The following is a 7,274-nucleotide window of genomic DNA, read 5'->3' on the forward strand; positions in this document are numbered from 1 at the left end:
AATGTACAGATCATTTGTGTTGGGGTGATAAATTCTAGCTCTTTTAATTTTTAAAGTACTAGAATTCTTAACATTTATGTTTTAATATTTATTATTGGCATCTGTAATCATACACAATTACATAATGATATACATTATCTTAGAAGGTTGCCTACCATTACTGTGGTCAATTTCGAACTACTAAAAGAGAGAATGGTTTATTTTTACTTTCTTCTCCATCATCATTTTCTTCCATCATGTTCTTTAGCCTCAGGGCAAGTACTTCTAATTATTATATGCCTCCCTGGGGATGGGAGTGGAGTGTGGCCTAAGAATGCTTTGAATGAATGAGTGTTTTGAATGAGTGGATGCCCTAATGTTTATGCAGTTTACACAGCCATTAATTCAGGTAATTGTGAATTGCTGACAGAGAAGAAAGGTGCTGTTTCTGCTTCTACAAATGATGACAAGCCTTGTTGATTTTATGGCCTTTGCACCAATCACTCAAGTTCTGTGAGGGATCTGTGGTGGAAATGAGATCCAATAACAAATAACCTGAAGATCAACTTCAATTAACACTTCACTTGATCTTGATTCTATCCCCGATTAACAGAGGGATAGAATCAAGATCACATGAAGTGTTAATACCATTTTATAATACCTTGGTAAGGTCACACTAAGAATACTGCATCCAGTTTTGGTCACCACAATGTAAAAAAGATGTTGAGACTCTAGAAAGAGTGCAGAGAAAAGCAACAAAGATGATTATGGGACTGGAGGCTAAAACATATAAGGAACAGTTGCTGGAATTGGGTATGTCTAGTTTAATGAAGAAAAGGATGAGGGGGGACATGATAACAGTGTTCCAATATCTCAGGGGCTGCCACAAAGAAGAGGGAATCAAGCTATTCTCCAAAGTGCCTGAAGGCAGGACAAGAAGTAATGGATGGAAACTAACCAAAGAGAAAAGCAACCTAGAACCAAGGAGAAATTTTCTGACAGTTAGAACAATTAACCAGTGGAACAACCTGCCTCCAGAAGCGGTGAATGCTCCAACACTGGAAGTTTTTAAGAAGAGACTGGACAGCCATTTGTCTGAAATGGTATAGAATTATGGTATAGGTCCCTTCCAACATCATCATCATCGTCATTGTCATTGTTGTTGTTATTATTATTATTATTATTATTATTATTATTATTATTATTATTATTTAAGAAGACATGAATATTCATATCTTCTTGAAGTTGATTTGCAGGTTATTCATATACCGGTATATAGGCAGAGCAACCCTTTTTAAACTGTGATTTGCTCCAGTGATGGATATATTCTGAAGTTTCCAAATGCATTACTGGCAAAAAGCTGGAAGAAATAGGAAGGAATTATATCTTTGTTTTCTTTTTTCTTTTTTACTTTCTGGATGAACAAGAATCTCTCCCATTGCTTATAAGCAGAACTGCACTGCAATATTCAAATGCAAAACATAAGGATAATATTGTCTCTTTTTATTATCAGTTCAAGGTTAATTAAGCTGATTCATACTAAAATGCAAGCCATCAACACTTTCTCCTACTCTTAGTTTCTGGCCTTCTTCTTTTATATTGCATAATAGTGGCTGATGGATTTTCATAAGCACAATTTAAAGGGCATCCTAATTATAATTACATGAAACTGAGTCTTCTTGAAATCAAAGGCAGTTACCTCTAACAGGTTCAGATTAAGCTGTGCTTTTCCTTGTAAAATGTTGCTGTACAATCTGTCTTCGGTGCCCCATTTTTCTTTTGGCAATGCAAACACATTAAGGACCTGTACTTTGCTGAATGACAAAGGGTAAGTGGTTTTTTTTTAAATAGATTTTCCCCAAGAGCCCCCTTATCACTTCTGAAAATATTTGACAGGGTCTTGCAACCCTTGAAAGAATAGTTTCTCAGCCAAGGTGAAGGAGGATTCTGAAAATTGCCTTCCCTTTTCTTCAACCTAACATTTTTGATCAGTGGTCTTCAAACATGGCCCTTTTATGACTTGTGGACTTCAACTCCCAGAATTCCTCAGCCAGTGTGCCTGGCTGAGGAATTCTGGGAGTTGAAGTCCACAAGTCATAAAAGGGCCAAGTTTGAAGACCCCTGCTTTAGATGAAGTTCTCTTAGCAGGAATTTAGTGCCAAGCCTGCGTTTTCTTACATATTAAACCTCTGCAGAGAGAGATAATTTCAGTATCGCCATATGCCTTTTTCTAGCCCAACTCTTTCTTAAAAGTATTCCAAACATAGCCCCCCAAAATTCAACCCACGAACTCCAAAAATTTCCCTGAACTGACCTCTAAACATCCTAACCCTGCAACCTAAAACACAGGTTATCAGTTGTATTAACACTAAACTAGGTTTGGTTTTGCTTCTTTTTAAGAGCAGCAGATATCTTGAGGAATGGTTGCTGTACATTCAATAATTTGGGAAGAAAAGCAAATTTCCTTTGCTCGTCCTAAAATATTTTAAACACTAATTCATAGCCTTATATAGTGACCATTACCACAAGGGTTTCTTGAAAAGAAATGCATTGCCTTTTCAAGCACAGCACTTACTCATTTTATACTGCAGAAAGTTATCCAAGAAGGTGGTTATAAAATGCTTTCCAATCAAAGCTTTATTGATTTTTTTTGAGGAGATAGATGTATTATTAATCTGAATGGCTTTAATAAAAGATAAAATAGCGATATCTGAATATATATCTTGCTGGGGCAATAAACCAGTGATCCCTCTGAAAAGAATACAACTTTTTACAAGTTTCATTTTGTGTGTGCCACACAAAATGAAGAAAAATAAAACAAACTTTTAGGGATTACTGCATTGCAGTTTCCAAGTACTCTATTGCATTTGCCTCCCTTCTTTGAAGATGGTCTGGAAATGACAATTAGTCAAAAACATAGAGATTTGAACATTCATTTAACTGGGGGTATATTTACTGCCCCAGTTGATTTATTCCAGACTGAATTTTAAGCACTGGTACAAATCTATTGTCTTTCATTATTTGTAATAATAGTATTTGGAGGAGTGCCTCTTCAAAATTATTCCTACCTGAGCCTGACAATAATTTTTGGAGGCTCTCCTTGGCATATTTTTTCCATATGCAAAAGCCAAATTTTGGGCAAAAGATCTTCTAGCTCTCAAGCTTAGAAAGTGGCCTTGTGTGAGAGACTGTCTCGTTTTAGTGCCTGGCAAAATCTTTTTTGTTTCCATTTTTTTAATGGAATCTTAATTTTCTGCCCCAGTGCTGCAGTGTGATCTACTAATCAATTTCCTGTCTGCTATTTTAATCTCTCCTGTTTACCAGCTAGCCACTAATTACTATGATTTATTTTAATACCCATACCCACATGGAGAGAAACTGTAAGGTAATCCCTGCTGACCTGAAATGTATAATGGAAACTGAATAAAAGAAGAGTTATTGAATGCTCGAATGGATCAGCCCAGGCTGGAGGGTGGAAGCTGGAGGGTGGAAGCTGGTGTGTCCAAAGCCTATAGGAACACCATCTCAATGGCCAGAAACTCTGTCTGATAATCTGTCAATTTTGGATGTTTGCTGCTAAGCCTAAATGGCCAGGAAGTGTGGAGATGCTGTTAATATAATGCCCAGCATATTGCCCAACATCTTCTCTTCCAAATTTAGAGTTCCTGGCTTGGGGGATTTCAATGTTCAGACTGAGATTTCTCAGGATGTCACATCTATGACAATTATGGACTTACCTGGTTGGTCTCTGGTTAATGCATGTAACAGGGCACCTGTTAGATTTGATATTTAGTTAGAGCCAAAAGAGGAACAGCTCTCTGTGATTCCACTGTCATGGACAGATCACTTTTAGTTCAGTTGTAGACTGTGGCTGCTATAAAAGGAGGACTAATTAAAATGGTCTGATCCAGGCACTTAATATATTTATTTGTCAACTTGAAGATAGAACATGATAGATATAGTACAATCAGACTACTTTTCAATATTCTTAGGTTCTATTTCATCCACGGTGCTGTTTAACATCTATATAAGGCTGCTGGGAGAGATCATCCAGAACTTTAGAGTAAGATACCAAGAATATTCTGATGATATACAACTCTGCTCTCTTTTTTCCTGAATATTGTTTTTCTCTAGTTTTGAAAAAAAAAATTCTAAGGAGAGTAAATTATTAAGTAGCAAATTAAGAAAGTAGAAATTCAGAAATTTCAATGTCCTTTCCTTGGCAATTTTACAGAAAACATATAATAAATATTCTGACTTCCTAAAAATTATGCCCATGAGAAATAGTAATGGTTGAGTTAACTGACATATTCTCTCATGGCATAATACAGAAGCATTATTTTCACGTTTGGCTATGATTAATTCATTCTTCATTAAAATAAATGATCAAATCCCTCTGATGAAGTTTATATAAATTACTTACTGGTGGGCAGAATCCTAAAAGTGATACACATATTGCTAGATGTTCAGTTGGAGGCTGTAGCAAGGAGTGCATTCACACAATTATGGCTAGTTCTCTCATTCATACCCTTTCTCAGTTGATTGGAATTAGCAACAGGGACCTTATATACCAGTGATGGTGAAACTTTTAGAGACCCAGTGCCCAAACTGCAACCCAAAACCCACTTATTTATCACTGGGTGCTGGGTGGGCGTGGCCATGACAGACTGCATGGGTGGTGCCAGGGCAGTGGGGCCAGTCCCTTGCCATCTCCGGGGCTCGGCATGCATGCCCACAGAGAGGGCTCTGAGTGCCGCCTCTGGCACGCGTGCCATAGGTTCGCCACCACTGTTATATACAATCCACCTTTACTAATCCAGCAGGCTTGATGTGCAGCTATGCTCAAAAAAATGTTTTAAAATGTCTGTTGGACAAGTTATAGAAAACATAATACCTGTACTGAAAGATCTGCACTGATTGTGGATTTCCTATCAGGGACAATCGAAAGTGCCAGTGTTTACCAATAAAACCCTAAACATCTTTGAAGATGATTATTTAAGGGATCACATCTCTCACTTCAACCCGGCCCCTGGTCAGTGAATCAGTTTCATGCCTGATAAATGGATCTGAACCTGTCTTATGGTTTTTGGTTTTCATATGAATTTCATAAATATTTCAGTATATAGAAATTCCTGGATTATCCCATATAATTGGCAAGTATTTTTGAATCCTACTCTGATGCTACTTTGTTAGAACTGGTGGTTAGATCAAATGAGAGCTTAGGTCTTGGTCTTGATCCTTACTCCTGCAAGCAATTTGCTTTTGTCAATGCCTTTTGTCCTTATGGTTGTTTAGTTGCTGGCAGGGCAAATTTGGGCCTTGGAGGCCAAACACAACAAAAATAAAGTGTAATGATGGATTCAAGAAATTACTTAAAAATTATTGTGATACTTGAAGATTTTTGCCTGTGGAGTTAATGCACTATTTAATTAAAGACATATCATCCCTTAAGCAAGAGAAAGCAATCCTTTGGTGGCTGTAAACAATTCAGGGAAATTCAGTTTAAAAAAATGCAAACAGGGAATGGGGGAAGAAAATCCCCTCCAAACTTTTTTAATTTTGTGCTGGCAAGTTTAAAATTCTGATCCCTAAAGAGAATTTCAATCTGTGACAGTCTGGCATTGAATATTTCAAATAAACAGAGCAGTTGGTAGCTGAACAAATAAATGAACTAAAATAGGAAATTATCCAATTGGTTTAATTTAACCAGCATTTAAAGGAACACTGTACCTAGCAGGGGCAGCCTATATGTTTACCCAGTGTAAATATCAAATGATTACTCATAATAGTTACATATTATCTCTGATAACAGAGACATTGAAACTCTGGAACATAAGCAGGCAGGAGGTTTTGAACCCATTCCCTGCTTCCCAGTTAGACTTTTAATCTAACTTTAAAAATCAACTAAATCTCATAAGACCATCAAAATGGCATGGTACCTGGCATGAAATGACAATTCTCAAGGATTATACCAGAGGTCTTCAAATTTGGCCCTTTTATGACTTGATAATACGAAGCATTCTTTGAATGCATGCAGTGACTTCTAGATATGTAAAATTGGTTTTGCTCAACTCTGTAAATATGTACTGTTTCCCCCTGAAAATAAGCTCCTCCCCTAAACTAAGACCTACCCTGATTTTGTTTTGGGGGGGGGCTAATATAAGCCCTACCCAAAAATAAGCCCTAGTTAGGACCCTGCCCACTCCGTCCCACCTCGCCGCTGCCATAAGGTGAGGCAGGTGGGGGAGGGGGTGGCGCTGCCCCACACGCCCTGCACCCACTTACCGGTACTTCAGATCCCCCCCCACCAGGCCATTCCTTGTTCAGCGACTTTTACTCCCCTCCCGAGCTGGACTGCCATGCTACGGCGGATGGAATGGGCAGGGTAGGCCTGGTTCCCCTCTGCTGTTTCGGGGGAGTGACGGCGAACAGCTCCGCTGTCACTATGCGCCGCTGGAGGGGCTTTCTTTAAGCTTTGCTGCGCAGATCACCTGCCCAGGCATAGCACCCGCTACCTCTTTGTCCTCCGCCAACTCTCCCAGTCACCTGCCTCTGCCAAGCGAGGCAGGTGTCACGAAAAATATAAGACACCCTCAAAATTAAGACCTAATGCTTCTTTTAGAGGCAAAAATAAAATAAGACAGGATCTTACTTTCGAGGAAACACAATACTACTTTCCCCCTTAAACTGTGCCCTGCTATTTTTTGTTAACAATTGTTGGACTTAATCCAAACTGGGTTTGGTTGATCTTACTGTCTTGACTTTTTCAAGCCATTCTATGAGTGCAAGAAAAATATCACTGTAGCATTTACAATATCATTGATTTCTTTTACAATATTTACAATACTCCCCACTCCAAATGGACACTGTGAATGGGATACAAAGAGACAATACCAAGATATTTTTAAAAATGGTATTATGATCAGAGAGCAAGATTCGGAGATTCAGTTTCAAGTCTTCAAGCAGTTCCCCCGACACCTGGAGGAAACAGTCTATCTAGACCCGCTCCAGTCGGGCTTCAGACCGGGATACAGCACGGAAACGGCATTGGTCACATTGGTGAACGATCTCTGGAGGGCCCGGGACAGTTGTTATACCTCTGTCCTAGTTCTTTTGGACCTCTCAGCGGCTTTTGATACTGTGGACCACGGTATCATGCTGCGGCGTCTGGTGGGGTTGGGAGTGGGAGGCACCGTTATGCGGTGGTTCTCCTCCTTCCTCACCGATCGCACGCAGTCTGTATTGGCAGGGGGGCAGAGGTCGGCCCCAAGGCCCCTAACTTGTGGGGTGCCACA

At 39.2% G+C, this 7,274-nt stretch overlaps 1 protein-coding gene across 1 annotated transcript in view; it reads right to left on the reverse strand.

Annotated features, from left to right (window-relative positions):
- CA10 (carbonic anhydrase 10) overlaps positions 1–7,274 on the reverse strand; it is a 346,258-nt gene that overhangs the window by 42,232 nt on the left and 296,752 nt on the right. The window lies entirely within an intron of this gene.

The sequence above is a fragment of the Protobothrops mucrosquamatus genome, unplaced genomic scaffold (assembly GCF_001527695.2).
Source record: "Protobothrops mucrosquamatus isolate PMUCROS unplaced genomic scaffold, P.Mucros_1.0 scaffold596, whole genome shotgun sequence".
NCBI lineage: Eukaryota > Metazoa > Chordata > Lepidosauria > Squamata > Viperidae > Protobothrops > Protobothrops mucrosquamatus.